This window comes from Ambystoma mexicanum, chromosome 5p (assembly GCF_040938575.1).
Source record: "Ambystoma mexicanum isolate Mex_15411 chromosome 5p, UKY_AmexF1_1, whole genome shotgun sequence".
NCBI lineage: Eukaryota > Metazoa > Chordata > Amphibia > Caudata > Ambystomatidae > Ambystoma > Ambystoma mexicanum.
In genome coordinates, this window is record NC_090930.1 from 1,287,059,168 (window position 1) to 1,287,077,612 (window position 18,445).

Here is an 18,445-nt window from a genome sequence, read left to right on the forward strand (position 1 = left end):
TTTTTTTTTTACTTGCAATTCTATCTGCAAATTGGAAAGCATTAGCTCAACAACCTCGATTTTGTGATAACAATCCTTCAGATGTGAATATATAAAATATGTATTTGGTTCAGTGCATAGAAACCCTGAAATCTGCCTAGGTGGCATGTAGGCGTCTATGTAAATATTGTCCATCATTATTTTAAGTGTCATTTTATTTTTCAATTTTCCTTTTATATCTTTATTATTTCTATTCATTTGATATAGGGGGAGGTTAGAACTTGAGGAACATACTATTCCTGTACTGCATCTGTTCTGGAGGATCTGGTCTGACAAGTGATCATTTATAAAATTAATTAAACTTTTTTGATTATGATTTGCAATACAGTCTGCAAATTGAGAAGCAATATCTCAACAACCTCTACATATTCCTCACAACTAATGCCACATTTGAAGAAAAACTTCAAAAAAGAATAATTTGTTAATGCATTATGGACACTTTGACCAACTATATGAAAGAAATAGGTTTTAGTTCATAAACTGTATCTGCTTGTTGAAAAATGTAATGGCTATAGAAAAGAATTTCAATGCATCTTTTAATTAATATGCTTTGTAGGATGATCACACACCAAGCCCCGGCGACAGCTCTGAAGTTTATCAGGTACACTTTCGAATCTGTCTTTTTAAAATATTAAATATACAAAATGTTAGAATATATGTCCACAATAATGCCAAAATTGTAATCAGCTGATTAACCATATCTTTTTATAAATTTGTAACTGATATTGTAAGGTGGACAGGCCTTAGATGGACTGTCTCAATATGCAATTTGGAAGATCAATAATTTTAATGTTACATTGTTTAACAATCTCATCATTTGAGTTGAATTTGTAATGTATAATGAATTAACTACTGAAGTGGTCGAAATTGAATATACCCATGGCCCTGAGGAATCCATAACATATTAATTCATTTCAAGTTATCATCATTTATAACACTTGTGCAATATTTTTACATTTCTGAATGTTTACCAGAGTGAAATTGGTTATTTGTAGATTTTGATACATGAATGTTGCAGTTGAAGAGCAAATTGCATAGTTGATACAATTTCAAAATGCTGTTTTTCAGCCTCCTCTTGTGGTTGGCAAATCAGAATCAAATGTTCCAAGGAAAATACAGAAGAAAAAGGCCAAATAAAGACTTTATAAAAAAAACGAATCACTTGTTTGTGAAGTATTGTGTTGATTTTACATTTTGAGGCTGTAATTCCTGTATAATGTATGTGTAAAAGAAATGAAGTATGTTTCTTTTCATCCATTAGAGACCTAGGAAGCCTAGGAAGAAGAGGAGCATGAATACACAGACAACAACACAAACTAATGAAGTGGCTTGTCAAACCGATGTCAATTGGGAGCAGCTACTTTTTGAAGCTCAGAATGGTCATTAATCAGAGCTGTGATGCAGATATCCAGTGTCCGGAGTTTGAATGGAATGTCACCAGTGATCCATGTAAAGTAACCATGGATCATTACTACAGCAACAAGAAGTCTCCACGAAGATACAGAAATAACAGATGAATTTTCAGAATTACTTGCAGAACCTTTCACACAATCCACACACGCTAAAAAAATACAATCTAAGAAACAGAAAATGTTCACTTTGTCTACAGTACAATTGGAAAATCCTGAAATGACACAAACTGAAATAAGTCAAGCATATTCACAAGTGGTCGACAATTGTCCTATTGATCTGGACTTCACTCTTCCGAGTGTTCAGGACTTATCCACCACCATGGAATCGTAAACCACAGTACTGCAGGACGATTGGCTGTAACGGGAGCCAGAATACATTGTGTTCGACTGCTGCCTGTTTCAGATTCTGAACATTATAATATGTGATCTTAATTACATCGGAGGGTTTATGGGAATTCATTGGTTAACTTTACCTGTGTAGTTCAAGGCACAAACCTAAAGATCAAGGGTAGCTGGGTACACAATCATAACACATTTGCATGGTATGCGCAAAATATACATGGAAAAATGACTGCTGGAAATGTGCTTTATTCATCTGCTTTGCTGTTTAACGGATAAACATTCAGCAACATTTCAAGTTTCTGTACATTTGTGGGACTAGAGCTTGTTAAAAAAACAATACAGCTATCAGAGCAAATTCTTGTGCCTGTTGATTTGCCAGGCACAAACACAGGAACCCATATCTTAGGACAATGCTTTCCAAGGAAAAAGGCTCAGGCTGAGGCTAATGGGCAGTGTGACAGTCCTGGTTTCAGCTAAATACTGCACGTAGCACTTCCAAGACATGGAAACCAAAACAATAATGAGTTCAGTTGTCGTGCAAGTGTCTGAATGTACATTGGTTGCAATGGAAAAATATCTGTTCATTAAATCCATTTAACCTCGGCAGTCCAGAGGAATGTAAATAGGCCTGATATCCACTGACAGACATGTGGCAATAGCCAAGGTCATGGGAGAGCAGTTCCCACACACACAACATCTGTATGATGTATGGTACTTTGCAAAATCAATTTCTAAAAAGTTACAGCTGTGGGAAAAATGGCAACAGAAAACATTTTTTTTAAGTTGGTCACATTCTATCAGCAACCTTCTTTGGTGGAGCACAAAAAGTTTTGATGGATCTGAGATATGCTGCTTGAAATATTGCATTAATTGATGCACAATTGTTCAAACAAACACTCTTGAAAATAAAAAGAACATTTCCACAAATGTGTACATGGTTGATTGAGCGAGGAGCATGAGCATAAGAAAAGGTGGTTGGTGCCAGGCTCCCCTCCTAACACAGCACTCGAGAAGATTGTGTATGACAAAACACTTTCAAAAGTCATGAGTGGACTCACCGAATTCTGCCACAATGTAGATTTGGAGGTGTTCCATAATATATGCCTAAAATACAGGCCTAAAAGGTTGCATTTTGCAATAGACAGTATGGAGGCCAGAACAAGACTGGCTGTACTTGAACATAACAAGAACTTTGGCAGGAAATAATCAAAACTGCTGGAAACATTTGGTAACCTCCGTTACAGCAAGAATTTTACCAAAAGAAGCAAAATGTGGGTGGCAAAGCCAATCTTCCAGCCGATGGATTTCGAATTTGTAAAAGATCTGACATTAAATGTGCTGGCCATACAAACATGTTCCAGGGCCCAGTCTATGCCACAGAACATTACCAATGAGGTTGGCCCTCCCAAACTTGAACTTCTTGAAAGGTTGCCTTCAAGATTCAAATGATGTGTGTTTCTCTTCAAAAATATTTTTTTGCACATACAGCCTGTTTTAACAGTTCACACAGTGATTGTATTTTTTATTGCACAAAGTTGCACAGCATGTGGAGCAGGTCCCTCTCCTTGGCTGGTGCCTCTCTTTGGAATAGCCTCCCTGCTATCCTCAGACTTGAGCAGGACATCAGGAAATTTCAGAAACTGGTAAATAAGCTCCTCTCCACTGCCTGTTTCTCTCTTTCACTTCCTTGCTAATCACCCCACTGCCGCTGTGACTGATGGGCTCACTCTCCAGAATGTTACATGATCCCAGTCTCTTACTCCCAGTCCGTTCAAGCACCCCCTCCCCACTGCACTGCAGGGCCATGCTTGGTGGCTCCACATCCCACCTTTGTGAGAAGCCTTTGCTTGCACTTAGCCTGAGGTTCTCCCCCTTGGCTCCCACTAGCACTTTCCTCAACGGCCCTCCTCCAGCACTTGTCCACTACTCTGCTCCTCCTTCCATCCCCATTCCCTGTACTACTCCTAATTGCACATGCACATCCAAATAAAGCAATATCTGGTCATAATGTACCTCCAATGATCTCTGTATCAATGTTAGCAAGACTGAGATCATTCCTAGCGGGACTCTGGTTCCCGGATTCCCTTGGGCCACTCTCAATGGGTTATTCTCCCTCTCCTTCCTCTGAAGCTAGAAATCTTGGGGTGCTGTTCGACTGTTCTCTTTCATTCACTCCTCATATCCTGTACCTTGCCAAGAAGACCCACTTTCACCTTCACCTCCTTAGAGGAATTCTCCCTTTCCTCACCTTTCCTCAGAAGCTCAATGTCTCTAGAGCTATGGTCCTCTCCAGCCTGGAATACTGCAACAGCCTCTTCCTTAATCTACCCTCTTCCTCTCTACGCCCCCCAACTAATCCAATATAGAACTGCGTGACTTATCCTTGGGCTCAAGCACAGGGACTGTACCACTCCAGCCCTAAAATCTCTCCACTGGCTTACAGTTGCTGCAAGGATGAAGTTCATATCCCTCTGCATCATACACAAGGTTGTCTGGGGTCTGAGTCCTAGGGCCACGGTACCTGCAACTCACAATTACTAAATATTCTCCTTCTAGATGCCTTGGATCCTCTTTCTCCAACTATCTGCTGGTCAAATGCTTCTCCAAGAAGAGAGCTGGTGTCAGATCACTTTCCTCGGCTAGCTCCCTTCTTCAACTCAGCCTCTCCATCTTAAACTGGATCTCCTCCATTTCCACAAGCTTCTCAAGACTCCCCTCTTCTCTTCTCTTCTTCCTTCCCTCTCTCCCTTACATGCTAACTTCCCTCAGTCACTGAGATTGGTGGCCAGGCACCTTAGGAGTCATACCGGGCTGCGGGCTTCTGTCCAATCACTTCCAGCATCTGACACTGCTGCACTTGCCTTCAGGCCCTCTCCTGTCTGTGTAGCTGTATCATGTCAGGTTTGCACTTACTGGTCTGGCGGCTGGAATCCCCTAACTGGGCTGTCACAGCCTTGGCACTTACCTGTTGTCTTCTAAACAGGCTCACTCGCACTTCCCCTCTATGTCCCCTAGCAATTCCCCCCTTTTCTTTTCTCTCTCTCTCTCTCTCTCTCTCTCTCTCTCTCTCTCTCTCTCTCTCTCTCTCTCTCTCACTCTCTCTCTCTCTCTCTCTCTCTCTCTCTCTCTCTCTCTCTCTCTCACTCTCTCTCTCTCTCTCTCTCTCTGCACTTGCCAGTTCTGAATGTCACAAGCACTAGCAGGACCATTGTTGTCTTGTTCCATTTATTGTCAGTGTCCTGCATTGTCCCCATTGCTCCCTTGCTCCCTTGCCTTCTTGACTTTTGGCTGTTCTAACCACTATTCTAGCTCTATAAGCACCTTACAAATGCACAATAAATAAATAAATCCATAAATAGTAGGACCAAGACTGTATACTTACAATTTTTGCCAGTGTTCTTAATATGTCCCTTGTTCCCATCCTATTTGGCCTTGTGGCGCTTTTAAACAGCATTCTGTTGTTTAAAGGGCCTTATAAATTCTAAATAAAATATAAATACAAAAATTGTTGGGGGTGCAATCCGTCTTTTCAGATATGTTGCCTAACTTTGCTGGCAAGTCAGAATCTTGCTAATCCACTGCAGATTGAAACAGAACAAAGGTTTATGTTATACTTGATGTCCTCTTTCTGTACTAATTTCCAGTGATGACACACAGATTTCCTTCAACCTTGCCTCTACTACCTCCTCTTCCACCTCTCTTGTTCCCAATTCTCTGACCTCAATTTGGGCTTGGTGCGCAGCTACTGATCTCTGTCTTGCCAGTACGACTGAGATGATTGGGACCCCTTCACCATGTTTCCATCCATCCCTCTGTTCGCCCTACTTGGGCACTCTAGCCTCACAATATAGTGATGTGAAAAACATTATTTTGGTGATCTAAGACTCCTCTCTATCATCACCGATATCTTGGACCTTCCCAAGAAGACACACTTTCAACTTCACCTTCTTCAATGTATTCTCCCTTTCCTGACCTTCCCACAGAAGGTCAATGTCTTCAGCGCTCTCGTACTTTCCAGGCTGGACTAGTGCAAGAGCCCTTTCCACGCCCTCTGCCCAGTCGACACCAGCACCCACTCCCAACAGCACTTTCCTCTAGTCTAGACGTATTACTTGTGGGCAGCTGAACATCTCCCCTTTGAGAGACCTTTGCACAAGCACTTAGCCAGTAGCCACCTCCCTTGGCACCCCATGGCACTTACCATCATAGGCTCCCACCAGCACTTGACCATACCTTGTTCCACTACCCTCTTACATCTCTCTTTCTCACATCACTTGTACGATACAAATGTGACCAGGCCTAGTAGGACTGTTATTGTTTATGTATTGTTATTGTTTAGTTACTCCCCTTGTTTCCCTCTTTGTCTTTGGTGCCTGGTGACACTATTTGTTGTGTAGACGCCTTACAAATACTCATCAAATCAAAGTCAAATTGATGCAGAAATGAAAATGATTGCTGTAATAGATCTACACATAAGGCAAGTAAGCCTTTCAAAACTGACCAATAATAAAACAGAAGACATCACAGAACCAGACTTGTGTAATGGCGTGTGGACTGTTTGGCTTTTAGCATCACAGTACTTGAAAGCCCTGGTTAGTGGCAACCTACAGTATAGCCACCAAAAAAAGTAAACCCTTTGGTCTGGTTGTCAAGGAGGCAGACCTCAGTGTTTCAAAAAATCTCAAGTTTATGCATTTTTGGGCATGAGGATGCATATTGGGGGTAAGGTGCAAAAGCTTGTTTTTATTATGTGTATTTTAATTCTGTTTTTTGCCATAAAAGTTTCTACACTTTCACACAAAAAACTGCACCACAGTATTAGTTTGATTCTTTTTCTGACCATTTCCCCATTCGCCGTACAGGAGCCTGTCTGCACCTGAACTAAGTGCATCTGTGAAAGAATCTGTAAATGTTTTGTCACCATCCGCGTTGTTACCGTTAGAATGGTAGTACATATTTCTCTGTGCAGAATACTTGAAATAATTCATTGTTTTTCACCACACAGCTTCCCATGAAAATTGTTCATTTTTGTGGGATGCACACCCTCAGAAACTAAACTCGCTGTGAACACCACATAAAAGGTCTCATTGTTATTTAGCCTTCAATCCACCGCACTAACAACTTGTAGAACACAATTTTGTGAATATCCACAAAGAATTGATGAGATTCACAATATTGAAATCAGACACAGCAGTTAGGTTTCTATTACTGAAGTCTGTCTTTTGAAGCAATTGGTCTCCCGTGACAGAGAGAAAGCACACTCAAAGCACAAAGTAAGCAAAGTTGTAATTAATATTTAAGCAAGTGAGGATGGCAAGTGTGCTGTTTGCTATATGATCAACAATGTAATGGATGAATGTTAAAGTAGAGGCAAAGAATCGACATTGTACTTCTTAATTATAACTTGAAATCTTAGTTAACATATCTATTTAGTGTGTATATTATATTAAAAAGTGTGCACTTAAATATTGTTTTTTAATCTCAAGTTTACAGTTACATCGTACCAGTGTGCGCGTCATGGAGTGACGCTGCCTGTGGACGGCTTCTTCAATGAAAATTGGACAATACTAGTGAACAACGCATCAGTGATAACCATTATCTGGGATGATCACCAAGCACTAATCTGTCCTTTTGCTGTTGCAGTAACAAGCAGCAACATGGAGCCTATAGTTGATGAAAACATGCAGATGTGAAAGTGTTGCATTTTGAACTGAAACCACTCCGTCCTTTTCATTAACGTACCGCAATGCAGGTCAATCGAAAAAAAAACTTACTGCAAACAATACAAAGACCGTGATTAATCGATCGCTGAAGGGAATCAGCATTATAAGATGTTTTTGTGGACATAATCTCCTCCTTTCATCGTTTTGACAAAAAGTGCTTGCTACCATTCCGATTATCCCAGTTTTCTTCGACATATGCACATTTTTCCCTTTTTGTGAAAAGAACAAAAAGTCTTGCATACTGCGTGGATGTGTGTTTTTATGTTCCGGGTTCTGCGTTAGATAACATTATGACGTGGGTGATGACAGGGTACGCTTGGCTACGCTGCCCAACAACTTCATTAAAATAAGTGGAGCATATATTTATGACAAGTGATGTGAGCTTGAGGGGCGAGTGATCTGATTTAGTGCTGCAAGGGTACTTGAATTTAGGGTGATGGATCAACGGATAAGATTTTCACAAGATGGCAGTAACCAGGCAGGGGTTTTCACATCTATACAAGTGACGAAAACTAAGGTAAGATGCTAGGACATTTTTTAAGATGGATCGATGTATGATCGAAACTACACGACCAATCAATTGGGACAGTAACATTTCTGAGCTAACTACCCATTTAAGCCTAGTCGATGATCATTTTTGAAAATGGTTCCAGTTCATTCAAGATTATGATTACAATACTTACTAAATAAAGACAACCTTATGATTTAAATTGAGTGGCATTTAATTTGCAGCAACGTTTTGCCTGTTTCTTAATTCACTATTAAACTAAGCGTTTCACTTAAGTACCACAACTTCAGAACCTATATTGCTCTCAGCATGCTAATAGCCATTAAGAGCCCTGGAGGGGTCCTTATATTTTGGAATATTAACAATTCAATAAACTTCACGCCATGACTAAAGGACAGCACTATTACCATTAATTACAGTCCTCACAAAACTGAACACAAACAGGTACACATCTCGAACAGAATTAGAGGAAAAGAAAACAGTGTTCTGCCACACCACCAGCATTTTGGACTCTTGGGCTATAATTCACATGAAGTCATTACGCACCTAACAAGTATACTTTCTGCCACACTAAACACTGTTTGCCGATTCTGAGACCAGACTCTGCGCTGCGCCTTCCCACATAGCACCCTGTGTGAGCGCTTTGCATGGGATGGGATTGAATTCAGCGCATGGGAAGGGCCAACATAAAGAAGGAAGAGGGGGCAGAGCATTCAAATTAACTCATTAAAGGAGGAAAATTAGGAATAATATGGGTGTGGAAGAGAGGAACCATGCAAACTACCTTCATGCCCCATCAAGTGTTAAGTAAACCGTACTTACAGAATCAACAGCTCTTTCACGTTGACTGCAAAGGAGAACGCTCCTGCCGCCACTTGTCAGACGTCGTAAAGCTCAAATGCGCAATTAAACCCCACGTATAAAAAGAAAGCTCAATGCAATCCCAACTAACAATCAATTGCCACATTGCTGGATTCTACATTCCTAGCACTGATGTTACTACATGGAAGAAGGAGCGGGGTGAGGAGGAGAAGCAGGGCCATAATTTTCCATTCATGGACAGCAATAGTTGGGATGCCAAATGAGGAGGTGTCTGGAAGATATTACTTCCCTCATGTCATCCTATACCTGTTCATGGAGTGGGAGAATGACCCACCATGTGCTCACATGCTGTAACACCTATCATCATAGTGCTACCAGCCTTCCATTTCCTGGCCACTGGATCATTCCAGCGTGCCACAGCCATTGTTGGGGGTATATCACAGCCCACACAATCAAGGTGCCTCGACCAGTTCTTTCTCTGCATCCTAGCACATATAACAAAACAGGAAATATTGGCATTCCACAAATGTGCAGGTGATCTGTGATGCAAAGGGACACATCATGCACTTGAATGCCAATCACCCAGGATGTACGCATGATAGCTACATTTTGCATCATTCCCCTAAATACCAGGACCTGGCATCAAGAGTCTTTGGCAATACCTGGCTCACAGAAAGACAAGAAATGGCACTACATGCAATCAATTATTATTATTATTATTATTATTATTATTATTATTATTATTATTATTATTATTATTATTATTATTATTATTATTATTATTATGGTATTTATTGAGTATGGACCCAGCTTTGGGAAGCAACAGAGCACTTTGCCATCATAGGGGGAAGAACACAGTAAGAGAAGCTGAGAAAAAGGGAATGGAGAGCTAATAGGGGAGTATGAAGGTGGGCAAGGATTGTACAATCAATCAGAGGAGGAAACAGTGGGGAGCAGATCACTGATTCTAAGGCAGGGTGGGGATTGCAGGATGTCTGGACCTAAATGTTAGGGAGGAGCCATTCCTTGAAGAGGAAGGTCTTGAGCTCTTTCCTGAACTGCATAAGCAATGGGATAAGTCTCATGTTGCCGTGGAGGAGGTTCCAGAATCTTGGAGCAGTGAGAGAGAAGACCTGTCTTCTGATTCTTTCCTTCCGGCAGCATCAGAATTCAAGTCTCCACACTTAATTATATCAGGTAGATCTGAGGCCTCTGGAGATGCTGAGTTTCTCACTTAGGTAGCTTGGGGACTTCAGGATGACAGACTTCTAGAGGATGCAACATGATTGGAAGATGATGCAGAGCTTGCTGCCAGTGCAGCTTGATGAAGGTCGAGGTGATGTCGTTGAACTTGCAGAGTGCTTTGATGATTCTTGCTGGAGAATGCAGGACACAGCTCAGGCGGGCCAGTGTAGCTGCTACAAGGCCTTCCAAAAGGGCACTGCCACCACCTAGATCGGAGAGCACCAAGGCTTAGACAGGACTTCTGATGTAGTTCTCTGTGATGAAGGGCTTGATTTTCTACAGTGTTCGTATTTTAAGAAGTGGGAGGATTTATCCGGTCCTGAGAGTCTAGAGGAAGTTGCAGTGAGTTAGGGAGCAATGGATGATTGTCAGGTACGAGAGGAGTGCTTCAGTAAGAACGGTCTTTAGTATAGAGGCTGGGAGAATGTCATCTACATACGATGTGGCCTTTCTGGATGCTTATGGGGCAGTGAGGGCTTCCATAGTTAGTGTCTTGAAAGTTGTCCAGGTTGTTTTCATTTTACAAAATGAGATGTGAAGTGTGCTGTCAGTTGCGGCGTTGGAGTTTATATGTTGGCAGATTATGTTGATCTTGTTAACGAAGAAAGAGCTGATGAGGGTTGTTTTTTCAGTGGATTGTGATACAGGTGGTTCAGGCAGAGGGTTCATGCATTGCTGTATGGCTTTGAAGAGGGCTCTACTTTCATTGTTGGTCTTGGCTAAGGTGTTTCAGTAGTAGTTGGCCTTAGCAGAGCTGATAAATTATCTCCGTCTAGGGTGGAGTTCCTTGAGCAGGGTGAAGTTGGATGTGCTGCAAGATTTTCACCAATACTTTTCTTGTTTACTGATGGTTCATTTGTTGAGGTTGAAATCTTGAGTGTACCATGGAGTGCAAGGTTTAGGCTTGAGGGTGCGTTGTTCCACTGATGTTGTTTGTGAGGGGGTTCTGTTGAGTTCTTGGAGAAGTGTGTTGCAGTCCTCGTTGGTTAGAGGCAGATCAGACCATGTGAGGTGGACTTTGGTGAAGTCTTCTGTGAGAGCCTCCACTGGGAAGTTCTTGAATTATCTGAAGGCTTATCTGCTTGCTTTCCAATGGGTTTGATTGAGAGGTGTGGTGTGACTAATCTCAAAGAGGATTGCCAGATGATCCGACCAGTCAAACAGAATAGCAGGCATGTTTGGAGAGTGGGAAGGCCAGTGTTGATGAGGTTGAGGATATTACTGTATTGTGAGGTGCGTCTTTAATGTGCTTTGTGAGGTTAAGTGGATATCATCCTTCATTGACCTGGTTGCTTACTTGCCAGGGATATTGAAGTTGCATGCGTGAGAGACATGGTGGTGAAGTCTGTGAAATCTTTGATGAAATAAGTGTTTGGCTTGGGTGGTCTGTAGATGAGGTGAAAGGAGACTGTGCCCATTGGGGAGAGTAGGCAGTGGCAGAATAGGTTTTTGAAAGAGTCAAAGGGGACAATGGGCCTCATTACGACCCAGGCGGTAAGTTACCGCCTGGGTCGTACCCTTACCACCATGGTGTAAACTATGTTTGATGGCGGATGGCGGATTTAGGTGAGTGGGGCGGTAAATCCCCATTTCCCATTTACCCTTCCCCATAGGGCATAATGGGAGTGGGGAATGCGCTAATTACGCCACCGTAAATTACGGTGGCGTAATTAGCACCATGGTCCCTTAGCGCCATGGATTTTAACGCCTGCAAGAAGCAGGCGTTAAACTCACCATGGCGCAAAGGGACCTCGGAATCAGGCGTTAAGGGTCGGCGCCGTTTACGGCGCCGTTAACCCCTTAACGCCTGACTCGTAATGAGGCCCAACGTCTAGTTGGGTATATGGTCATGATGCCATGTAAATCACTGAAAGGCGTCCGGCAGCCTTGTTTTGATGGTCTTGTTGTAGAATTATGTAGATATTGGGGTGAGGACATCTAGGATGTGGGTGGAGGTGGATGTCATCCTGATCGCAGTAGTGAAGATGGCATGAAGTCATGTGTGGTGATGAGGTTGGTGATCTCAGCTGCATGGATGATTTCTGAGCGGACATTGGCGAGCATTATGTTTTGTGCAGTGGTTGATGCTGGAGTGGGGATGTGGTGTACAGTAACATGGGTGAGGTTGCTGTGATGCAGTGTCCATGATGTTGCTGGTGAGTGGTGTGGTTGGTGATGGTAGGAATGGGTGGTCGGAGAGAGGGGTGAAACACATATTCAATAATAATTCAATCAATGATCATTTACTCCTTTGCAGGGACTATTCCAACCCCCTGACACCATTCCTGTTGACACCGAACAGGAATCCAGACATTGCAGGTCATGCACACTGCGAAGCAGCACACATAGCCACTAGGGGCATAGTCTAGCTCATATTTGGAGTTCTTAAGCCACGCTTCTGCTTTCTTGACCCCCTCAGGTGGCCTACTGCTATATGCACCAGGTGTAGTATGCAAAATCAATCTAGCAGGTTGTGTCATGCATAATATTGCAACACATTGTGGCATAGCAGTAGAGATGCAGGGGGCTTGCACCCTCATCCATAACCACAACCCATTCCCTTACCAGGTAAAAGGGTACAAGGACTAGACACATGCAGCGAGGTAGTATAACCCTACTTCACTTAAATTACAATCCCTGTGGAACACATACACACTAAAGCAACATCCCTTATGGCCTTCGATAATGACATCAGGCTAATCCAGCTTGTCCATAAGAACACCCTGAGAATGTGTGTCTTGGGTTGGTAAACTGTGTGTACCCCATAACATTAAAAGTGTACTGCCTCCTCATAGACATCTTTGCCACAGAGTGCACAAACCACATCCAAACGTGTGTCAAGTAGAAATAAATGTGTCCATGTAAAAGGTCCAGAAATCCCCAAATTGTACACCCAGCCCATGCCACAATGTGTCCTTGTGTTCCCCTGAGCCACATGCATCAAGTGAAACCAAAAAGGATCCCTGAAGGACACGAATGTTAACTACTTTTACTAAACAAGTTATTTTTCAATGCTTGCACACTGTCCATTTTCCCCATCCCTCCATTGCATGCTCAATGCACCACCTTTGCCTTGTCCCTCCATGTGTAACGGTGTCCATCACCCCTCCACCTCCTATCACGCTCTTCCATGGAACATCCACCTGCACTCACACATCTACCACCTTAACACCAGATGACCCTGCTGAAACACCACCCACCTCCCTCAGCCTTTCTGCCCATCAGTGGCCCACAACCTCCCATGTACATGACTGCTGCACCCAACTCCACCCCATTTGACATGCCATTGACCACTCAGTTTCATGCTTGCCTGACTGCCATCTTGATGCTGATTGCCTCTGCACCATTGATGCTCTTCCAGTTCACCACCACTCACCTCTGTCATGTACATGCTCCTCCAAAGAGGAAATCACCAGCTTCCCTGCCACTGTATCTGTTAACCTTGTGTTCAATCTCTCCATGTCCTGCCCCTGCTTATGTCTCCAACCATGGTGTAGCTGTACTCTGCCTCCCTGCCACCATTACTGGCATGGTCAGACCTCTTTGCCTGTGATCTGTTGCCATGCTGGTTGGTGGGGCCCTGCTTACAAACTCACTCTCCCTCCTGCTCCCCAGAGTTCATCCTTCTCTACTATACATGAATAGTTGTGGCACATGAGTATACAATCCCTTAACATGTCACTCATAAACCCACACCTTTGCAGTACCTCTGCCAACCTCAACCCCTACTGCTACCAGTGTGTCTTCCTGCCCCATCAACACAGGACCTACACCCTCTGTCAGCACCCTGGCCCCTGATCAAGGCCCTCATAAGCACTAATCTCCATTTCAAATCCCCCCTTTCAACTCATTCCCTTTAGCTGCCCTTCTCTCCATGTGTCTGCAGCCTCCTCCTCTGGGTTGACATCCTACCACTTTGGCACTCCCTATGTCAGTGCACCCAACTCTGAGGTATCCCCTGTCCATTTTCACCTGACCCGGCATGGCAAACACCAACTCTGTCAGCTGCCACATATATGCCCTACCAATGAGACCAAGGCCCACCCTCTGAGACTCTTGGGGTCCTTGACTCCTTCCATTGCTTTTCACCCCTCACCAGAGGCCCAAGCAACAATTGTCATGGTCTGTGGAGGCAAAGCTCACCTTGCAAAATGCCAGGATCAAACACAACCTATTCACTGTGGGTCTTACCCACCCTATGACACTTGACCTTGTCTCAGCCCCACCTCTGGTCACCCCCGGTTGGCTATCCCTGCCAAGCACATCATGGGGTGTTCCTTTGCCCTGCACCCTAGGAAAAACCAATATGGAGGCCTGCCCCCAATGCCCCTCCCCCATGTAGTCGGAAATACTTGTTTCCTTGGCCTGCCCCTCCTGTCGTGGCTGGGTCTGCAGTGTAGCAGGTTGCTGGACCTCCTACCAGCAAAGATGAGCACTGCATCGACACAGGCACATTCACTTGTCATCATGCTTATGTGTGCAAAGCTATGACCAACAGGTAATGCATCTCAGCCCGACCAGTTCCAAAAACATTCTCTGCCCAGCAGACACGTCACATGGGTCCTCTGCTGCACCCCATCCTGGTATCCAGGGCCACAGTGGAGTGTCCATATATCCCTCGGTTACACATTGTACTGCGTGTCCTATGGGATCCACCATGCACAGCATGAACACACTAGCACACACATCAGTACATGCAGCAACACGTCACTGACAATTTAAACATACATACACAACATGATGTGGCAACTCCGACACCACTAATGGCAAAGGTTGGTTCCTGCCTTGTGAAGACCATAATGATACCATTGCCAGAACATCCTCCCATGACAGCACAGTCAATATGTGTATAGGCAGATGTACTACAGCATCCATACTGTTGTGCGGCAACTGCCACTGGTTGAGTCCAAAATGTCCTGCTGCAGGGCTCCCTGTGTGAAGGAACTCACACATTGCTGTATGATAATCCTACACAGGCCATCCATATTGTAAGACAACTCATGAGAACCACTTCAATTACCCTTGGATGTCAGTGACGTCAATATATTTGTTGTTTGTGTACCCCAACATCACACGGGCATGTATCAGACACACTTACTTTGTAAGCAGCAACAAATGCACACAATTATTCATGGAAGGTATGGCACATGCACCATCACTCCTTTATCTATCTGCAAGAAGGCCTTAGGGGAAAAAGAACTGAACCTTGCATCTACTGGCACCCTGCTCCCATTACCCCCTTGTCCCTCTTCCTCATCCCAGTACATAACAGAATAGGTGGGTCCACATCTGCCTCAGGTATCATAGCACAAACAGTAGAACAAGCAACTTAAGGTGATTTGCAACTGAACTCACACAATGTGAGTATGGCCCCTCCTCCTACACCAATGGATAGATGGAAGATGGCTGTGCCCAGTGTCTGTGCATGTCTATGATAATACAGGGATGAGATTTAGAGGCTGCCTAGCCTAACATGTCTCAGGTTCAATTCTACCCTCACTGTCAAACTATGTGCAAGACATCCCCATTGTCTGTGCCACAGTGCTCATGTTCAATGCCTACCAGCAAGTCACTATGGATGGAACCAAAATCAAATGCATCTGGCAGGTAATATTCGAGTCGGGAAGGACTCCTGGCAGGGTGGTTGCAATTCACTTGTGTTCTTCCTGTCAATGGCGTGTATCTCACAGATGTGCTGTACTTTTTCTAATGTGTCAGCTGATATATAATTTAAACACTTGCACCAGGACCTGTATGCTACATACTCAGATGTTTGTGAATGTGAAAAGAATGAGGGCAGAGTGGGTAAAATGCCAAAAACTGAGTGGGAAATCTGATTTCAAAGAGTAGTAACATGACTGTGCCCAGTATAGTTTGTCAGGCAGTACTCCCACCTGGGTGCGTTCCACAACCCTATGCAATCCCGTTTTTCTAATAACCTCCTACCACTGAGATGTGTCCCACATGCAGTTGCACTAACCGTCAATGTACTCTGCAAATGAGGCCACATGGATTGTACAACCATATAACTGCCCTGTCGCCCATTGCAAGTCTTCCACACCTTCGATTCCTGCACCATCGCCTACAAGGCTGTCAGCCTGTAGTCAATAAGATTTATCAAACACAAAGTCAGCATCTCTGTAGGACCCTAACACAGCCAAGTGATGACAATTGTGGTCTACTTCTCTTCTGGTACATTAACATTAGATCCAGCAGGCAGTCCAGTTTAGACTATGTCCGATAATACATATACTTCCTCCCAACAACAGTGGATTCTACACTCGCTGTCATGTTTCCTGAAATAGCGTCTGACCCTACTCAGAAAGGTAAAAAGATTCCATTACACCTACCTCTATACACCTTCCACCCACAACCCTGCCAGAGAGAGAGTGAGCTGCTTCCCTCTGTTACGTCTCCTGATTGGTAGTGTATCACTCCATGGGCATACACTTTCCTCCCCTACCTCCCCATGCATGTCTCGGATACTCTCAACATGTACCTTGCATTATCATGAAGATTTTCCCCAGATCTCGCAAAAAGCAATGTAGCCACTCACAAAATACACACATGTATCAACACGATGTATGGCTACACACCCCTCACAGTTCTTGTTCACATAAATGAAAACACAGGAACAACAGTACACATGACAATTCAGAAATACACCTTGTCCTCTGACATCCTCACCTCACGAGAATACTTCACACATCATATACCTTCAAGTCAGGTGTGTTGCACGCTCATGCACAATGGAGTAGCAACTTGACATGACATATGTCAGGAGATGGCATGAAAGGCTGGCATGACAGGAGTGTAAATGTAATGCCGTACCAAAAATAAATGCCTCATCCCTCAGCAAAACATGTGCACAGGAACATCCTGAGAGGACTGACTCCAAGCAGCATGTCATGGAAGTGTAAGCAATAACACAAAGCACATGCATACCTCATCAAGAAGACATGTTCATACTCAAAGATGTAGGACAGCTCCCATCTCCAGTGACAGTGACCATCAACAATATATCACCATATTGAATCATTCATGCTCAACCCTGTGTGCGTCACATCATGCCCCTTTTGGGATGCATAGATCAACAGCCATGCTAATGAATGACAGAGCATAGCCTTACCTGGTGGTACTACTGGTGTGCTCTGAATCCCTCACCACCTCAACTTAAGACGGGTCCTCTTCATTAGCGCAAGGAGGGTCTGTGGTCAGCAGAAAGAATGAGGAATACGGTGGAAATAGAGTGCTAGTGGTGTCATCTCAGGGAGTGTTGGCTCTGGATGAGCCAAGAGATCTGAAATTACATTGGGTATTTGTTCAGACTAGCTAATGGACTCTGCCTGACAGACTGTACATATCGTACAGATGGTTTTTTAGTGCACCTGTATGTGGGATGCTGCAGCAATCTAGAATACCACATCCATTAACTTCACTAGCATGTCCGCATGCACAGTCCCCCATCAAAGTGATGTGCCCAGTGTGGACCTGTCATGAGGAAAAAATAAATACAGTCCACCTTGGATGGGGGGTGAGAGGGAAAAGAAACATCTGTACTCCAGCCATGGATTTATGGACACCAGGGTGCATGAAGAATGGGTGGTGGTGGCAACATGATAGGGGTGTGTGGGGACATGGCAAATGGCATCACTTGCGTGTTTCAGTTCGATCCCTATCCTTTGGTATATCGAGGGATGCTGCACTCTGACCACTGCATGTTGATATTTTGCCGCAGGGAAATCGTCTGTTGGTTGTGGTGTCCTTTGATGGCAACATCTACTCATGCATAGATTGACATGGAATCCATGTCTTGATGGCAGAATTCCCTTAAAGCAAACATCTCATGCAGTCGTCTTGCTGGAAGGTTTCCCGTGAAGCCAAAATCTCTTTAAGCAGGGTTTACCTAAGGAGGGCATCTCTTGCTGCAGGAAGTCCTTTGAGGCCAAAACGTCATCATTCAGAGTTTGCCTCAAAGAAGAACCCTCCTCACGAGTCGCCTGACTCTGGTGTTGCATGTCTTTTCTCCTCTCCTACCACAATAGACATAGATCAGCAGTGTGTGCAGCCTTGGAGGAGATGACATATACAGCCAGATGATGGATGACCTGGCCATCTCTTGCAGGACCTTGCCCTATTGGGCACTTTCACACATCAACTCCTCCTCCCAATCCAAGTGTCCGGCAGTCACCTGCCTTCCATGTGTGCATGTCATTTCCACCGCCAATCCCAGGGTCTCCTGGCTCGCCTTCTCAGACTCAGCAGCCTCAGGGAATCCTAAGAGTTCCATGACATCTGGCCTGCTCAGTGCGGGTCCCTCCACCATGTCCCCCAGTATGCCTTCCACATCTGAT